This window comes from Miniopterus schreibersii (assembly GCF_964146895.1).
Source record: "Miniopterus schreibersii genome assembly, chromosome: 1".
Classification (NCBI taxonomy): domain Eukaryota; kingdom Metazoa; phylum Chordata; class Mammalia; order Chiroptera; family Miniopteridae; genus Miniopterus; species Miniopterus schreibersii.
This window is the reverse complement of record NC_138101.1, coordinates 103,411,008-103,417,619: the sequence shown is the minus strand read 5'-3', so window position 1 is coordinate 103,417,619 and position 6,612 is coordinate 103,411,008. Positions and strand designations below refer to the sequence as shown.

At 43.5% G+C, this 6,612-nt stretch overlaps 1 protein-coding gene across 5 annotated transcripts in view; it reads left to right on the top strand.

Moving 5' to 3' along the window:
• The window catches only part of PKM (pyruvate kinase M1/2), a 32,222-nt gene that overhangs the window by 1,957 nt on the left and 23,653 nt on the right, over positions 1 to 6,612 (top strand). The gene's annotated exons all lie outside the window — the stretch shown is intronic.

Genomic DNA, 6,612 nt, shown 5'->3' with positions numbered 1-6,612 from the left:
TGGAAGGATTGGTTTCTATACACAAATCTACAGGTATATATGTTGAATAGTCAGTGCAGTGTCTAATCTCTGGTGAGATGTCAAAAAGAAATGCCTCCAAATGTATACTTTTAGTCACTGAGCAAATTAATAAATAATTGAGCACGAGGGCTCATCTTCATGCCATCCCCATACACAGCTAATAGTTAATCTTTGGGAGTTTCTAAATACTAGATATCTCCTAGAAACCAATCCCCTCAGGGATCCTGGTACAGTGTTTTTACAAAGTAACAAATGTTACTTTGAAACTCTCCACTTGAACAGGGGTTCTTTGGTCTCCCAAGAATGAGGACCTCTAGACAAAGGAAGACAGGGGGTGCAGGCGAGGTGGGAGATTTTAGTCTTTAGTGTTTGGCTATAAGAGTAGAAATAAACTTGCAACCCCAATACTGAAATCTTTACATTCTATCTGCACCTGCCTGGGTTCTAGGATTTGCTGAGCCAGCTGGTAAATGTAAAATTAGGATTGGAGGCAGGTGTCAGTAGCCCCCCCCTGTACTGGGGGTGTGGCTGCCCCCTAGGGTAACAGAGGAGGGCCTAGGTCAGGACTCCCACCCTGTAGCATTGTTAGCAAATAATTCGTCCTCTCGTTATTCGAGGATGCTGCTGGGAATACAGTGGGGCTGTTCAGAAGGGCTGGGTATGTAACCCATCAGCAGGTGTGTGTGTGGAGGCCGGGGAGGCTCTGTGGAGAAGATGACTCAACCTTTCAACTTATCTGCTTTTGAGAGAATTATCTTTGTTGGGTGAGTGGGAAACTGTTGCGATAGTTGCAGTTTTAAAAAGTCCCCTCTCCCCTTTCAGTGAGTCAGATAATGAAACATGCATTGCCCCCAGTTAAAAATGTCTCAACTAAGTGAAAAATGGTTGGTCCAGGTCCCCAGGCTCTCCGTACAGTAGTGCTCTAAGAGCAGCAGAGCCCTTCACCCAGTCTCTGTACCCGCGTTCTCCAGCCTTCTGTGGTGGGCATGCAGCCTCTCGGGATAAGGGCTGTAGTGGACGTGAATACGCCTGAAAAAATGTCCTTGAACTCATTTCTGAATTACTGGACGTAAGCCAGAATATATGGACATTAGTATCTTCCTGTCTACTACGGCTGCTCTCATTTTAAGCACTGCATTAGAAGTAAATAATTTTAGTGTTGAATTTATAGTTTAACCAAGAGCATTAGTGGGTCTTTAAGAAATGTACCCCCAGTGATTTGGTAAATTTGGTAGCTTTGACTCCAAACAGCTAGCACCTTATGGGAGTTACTTCTGTGCCCTGAATGTTGTGACATCGATGTGGAGTCATAGGAAAAGCCATTTCATTTTTTAAAGCTGTTTATTTCTTAATGTTGAGGCAATGGAAGAAATGAGGAAATGGCCCTGAGCGGAAAGGTAGAAAAAGTGCCACTCTTGCATTAGAAACTCACACTACATGAGTTTTAATTTATTTTGCTTCAGCTTTTATGAAGGCATGCCAGGAGGTGTTATTCTGACCAAGAGCTAAGACTGAGATCAAAGTGGGGAAAGTGACTCATTTGACAGTATTGCTATTTCTGAGTCATTCCAAGGATCCACATTGAAATCCCAGTTAACTGGCACACCACAAGAATGAGTAGCCCATGTGAGCAACCTTGTGGAGGATCTCGTAAGATGTAGAAGTGATTTATTTGGTAAAAGGTCTTGTAGTACCCTGAGTCATCACTTTAAGCATCAAATTCTGGTACAGATAGAGCTAGAGCTAAATGAAAACCATTCTTTTTTTTTTTAATATATCTTTATTGATTTCAGAGAGAGGAAAGGAGAGGGAGAGAGATAGAAACATCAATGATGAGAGAGTCATTGATCGAGCCCGCAACTGGGCATGTGCCCTGACCAGGAATCGAACCCTGATCGCCTGAATCCTAGGTCGACACTCAACCGCTGAGCCACGCCTGGCCGGGCTGAAAACCTTTCTTAATGCCACCATACTTTCTGGGAACTTGCATTTTTCACAGAGAGGCAGCCTTAGACTAAATAAATGAATAGTCTGCTTCTTCGGAGCTTTGTCAGAGAAGCTTTTGGGGTAAAGGTGAGCCGTGGTGGGGGTGCGCAGCCTTTGCTGGGCCCTTTGGCCTCTTGATTTGACTGTTCAGCTCAAAAGGGGAGGTTGGCTGGGCCACCAAGCAGTCCCCGCCCCCGTCCCTCCTCCCCCCCATAGTTTGTGCCTGTCTGCACGTAGGAGAGCCAGGCTGCAGTACCTCTGGTGGCCTCTGAGACTAACCTGCCCCACATCTGACCACAGGCAAAGCTCCTCTGGAGCTCTAAGCCTCTCTTTCCTGACCTCAGCAAACTATTTGAAAGTCAGTTAGGGGTTGTGGTGGGGAGATGCCAAGACCCCACTGTGATAGGGCAGTGAGGTTGCTGGTCATAGCATTTCAGAGTATGACCCAGCTTAGCTGATACAGTCCAAAAATTTTTCTGAAAGGAGCCCCATCCCTTCTAAACATCTTTATCAACCTACAGAGAGATATTTATTTCTCTTTAGACAACGGTGTCTCTCTTGTCTCAGGGGATGAGTCAGCTGAATCAGTTTTGGTATGAGACAAAACTGTACATTTTCAAGGACCCCTGGAGTTTTGATTTGGATAAGATGTAGGGAGGTAAAGACAATATCCCTCTTTTGTTATTATTTTAGAGAGCAGACTCAAAAAAGTTACCCATCAGATAGGCAAACATTTTATTTTATTTTAAATATATCTTTATTGATTTCAGAGAGGAAGGGAGAGAGAAAGATAGAAACATCAATGATGAGAGAGTCATTGATCTGCAGCCTCCTGCACACCCCTGACTGGGGATTGGACCCGCAACCCGGGCATGTGCCCTGACTGGGAATCGAACCCGGATCGCCTGGATCCTAGGTCGACGCTCAACCGCTGAGCCACGCTCGGCCGGGCTAGGCAAACATTTTAAAAGTCTGATGGTATCAAATGTGGGCAAAGGGGTGGTAAATCAAGAACTGACATTACTGGTTAGTTGTAAATGGATATAACCACTTTTGAGAGCAATTCAGCAATATTTAGTAAAATAGAAAATAAGCATACCTTGTGGCCCAGGAATTTCATTTCTAGATGTAGAGAAGTTCACACCTGCACAATGAAACATGTACTAGGAGAGTTGTTATAGTATTGAAAACTGGAGGAAATAGGTATAATGGGGGGAGATAGCCAACCAGTAAGGGAATACATAAATAAAGCATCTAGCTGTGCAGTGGGCTAGCATAGCAGTTCACATGAATTTACTAGATCTGTATATAAGCTGGATAGATGTTAAATGTGCTGAATGAAAAAGCAAGTTTAATGATATTTGTAACAGTATACTAAAGGCATTTTAGAGAACAGCAATATCACAGGGTTCAGTATAGCTATGGACATGCTTTAATGAACTAGAAGGATACAAAATGTGTGACAGTGGTTGGTGTCAATGGTTTTGATGGGGTGTGGGAAGGGCTGAAGGGGCCTTACAATGAAGAAAAAATAAACTATAAAATTTTAATTGTTTTTTTAAGTCTAAAAACAGATCTGGCTAAATGTTAATGGTCAGTTCTTGGTGGTAGAAATAATACAGATGTTAATATTTCTTTAGTTCAAAACAAAATAGAAGCAAACCTATGAAGGTCATTGTAGGAAGACCAGCCATACTAACTAGGTCAGTGCTCTTGGCGAGCTCCCACTGCCCTCCTTCCAACCCTCCTTTTCTTCCTCCAGCTATGATGCAGGTTGGCTCCTCCTTTAAATCTGAGGCCATCACCCAGCTTGATTGTAACTGACTTGGAAGAGCCCTAAACCAAAATATGAGTACCATGGTTGGAAGCACTGCCTCATTATCTTAAGCCTAGGAAGAAAGCAGTAATAGAGCACAACAAAAGCTTCATACCAACTTCCTCCTTTGGCCTGAAACAAGTTCCCTGCTCTGAGCATGTACAATCAAACCAGGAAATCCTTGGCATCGGAGGACATGGAGGTTTCCCTGGAGTTGACTGTTCCATTTGGGGTTAGGCCCTCTCAGTGTCAGCTTTTGTGTCCCATTCCACACTCTAGTTTGAAAAAGGATCTTAGGCTCCTGCTTATAAGGTTTAAGTCACTTAGCTCTAGCCCTGAATAAATAAAAGCAAGAGAATTTTACTTGAACCCACAGATGGGTTCATTTTGTTTTTCATAACCAGGTAAACTAGACTGTGTTATGTTATGGGGCCTGCTGAGGGTAGACTAGACTTCAGATTTACATCTCTCAGTTAAAAATTGCTTACCCTCCATAACCTATTCTGTATGCAAATATACTGTTGTCATTTCTCTGTATACATCAGGATGCATGCCCATTCACTCCGGACCCTAGGTTCTGTGGCTGGCCCAGCACCCATTTGGATCTTCTTGCTGACATAGATGAGGGCCACTCTTGGGAATTATATTTCCCTGCTCCATCATCTGGGGAGAGAGCTAGGGAGCTGAATGGCTTGAATGTCCTGTCCAGCATATTGTGATGTAAACTTTCTAATGGATTGCTAACCTTCTGAAGATTTGGGAATTGAAAGGCCTTAATGCTGGCTTGGAGACTTGGAAGCTTAAGTAGGAAATTGATGTCAGAGTGAGGAAGACAATTGCAGGTAACAGGTGCCATCATTATTGGGTTAGTCTGTGTGGTGAAGATGGCTTGAAGCAAAATTGGTGCAGAGATTCCTGCCTGGTTAAAAATTGGCATATGCACATACAGATTCATAGGCCAGGCTGTTTACTAGGGCAGAATGATTTGGGCCTTTGTGAAACATAGAATTGGTGGAGTGAAGCGTGAATCTTTCCCAGAACAACTTGCCAACAGTATAGGCTCCTGGAAGTGGCATTTTGTTTTTTTTGGTATGAGTGCCCCAACTCCCTGCTGGTTTCTGAAGAGTGCTACAAGTCAAACTATAGTTTTGGAGAACCAGGAGCTGCTTGAGATGAGAAAGGAAAGGTGGGAATAGGGGCACCTGGAGCTGAGCTGTGACTGCCTGCTCCGTCCTGTCAGCCCACACTGAGGCCTCCGATGGTGTCTTGTTTCTCACATAGGAGAAATGGCTCTAAGGAAGATCCTACTGCAGGGGCTCGGGTTCAAGAATAAAGCTCCTGTACCTGGGCACAGCATTTCCCGCCATCAGTGGATACACCGGGCTTCCACTGCTGGCCTGAGGTTGGCTCTGCATGTCAGTGCCTCCCAAGGGGAGGATGCAGTAGTGAGCCCGACTGCGGGCTGGGCTGCATGTCCTGGCAGGCACTGTCCACACAAGCAGCGTGCGGAAGGGGAGCTTTTCCCAGAGGCAGGCCCTGAGAAACAGGCTGAGAGAGTCCAGAGGTGTTTTAGGCAGAACTCTAGGTGGTTGGTAGGATTGGCAGCTTGTGCTCCAGAGAAGAGATTAATGGAGGACCTTGGAGACAGGCAGGAGAGACCAGTAGGTGACCCAGGGATGAGACATAAGGTCACTGGTTTGGTAGAGGGCTTTCAGGGCATGCTGAGACCTTGTAGGAGTCTGGACAGACTTGCTGACAAGCAAGCTTTTTTTGATGGCTGGTGTGTATTTCCAGTCAAATACCAAACAAGTTTTTGTTATTTTCCTATTTAATAGCCCTGGTGAACAAAAGATCAGAGCTTGTAAACCTCGATTTAATTTGAGATGGTTAAAATAGAGTTAGCATTTGAGCCCAATGTAATTGTATCTGCTAATGGCATTTCCTGGTCCTGGCGGCAGGCCTTCTGTACCAGAACATCCTTTTATCAAAGATTTTGCTGTGAAGCCTGAGGACAGACTAAACAGGAAAAGAAGTTTGCTGGATTTGGTTACGTAACAGGTTTTTGGCATTGAATTTTCCTATGAACTATTACTACTACTACTGCTACTATTATTATTTTGCTTTGCGGTTCTGAATGCATCAGATTGACCTTAAGCCACTGAAACTGCCCAGTTGTGACCTAGGGCCTAAGATGAGTTATCTTACCTGCCACATTTAAACAGAGTATCCCTGAAGTGCATAAAGCAGCAATTGCTTAATAGAACTGGGAGATTCACATTCATTTTAATTTCAATACTTTTACCAGGGTGCTTGTAAATACCTTGTTTTTAGAAGAGGAATATTTAATTTTTCTTATTATAAAAGTATTTCTGTTAGTAAATTCATTAGTAAAGACAAGAAAAATTTTGCTGTACTCCTCTATCATCCAGACAACATGCTGTTAATATTTGGGTAGCTGTCCTTCTAGTCCTATGTATGTTTAATTTAGTGCCCCTTCCACCTGAAAAGGGGGAAGAATCAGGTTCTTGTATAGTAGTAAGAGATTTTACAGGGAAAGAAATCTTTGGGTGTTAGGGGGAGGGGATAAAGCATCATAGAGGGGACAGTAAGAACTCACATTTACCTGCAAATTTTCTGTTATCAGTTTCTTGGTATTTTTTTGGGAGGCTTTTGTTTTTCTTTGTAACATAGCTGAATCTCTAGAAACAACTACCACCTGGATACCTGGTTATTAAAGTAATTTTTCCATTACCCCAAAGAGCTTTAGTTATACTCAGCTTTCACCTTAA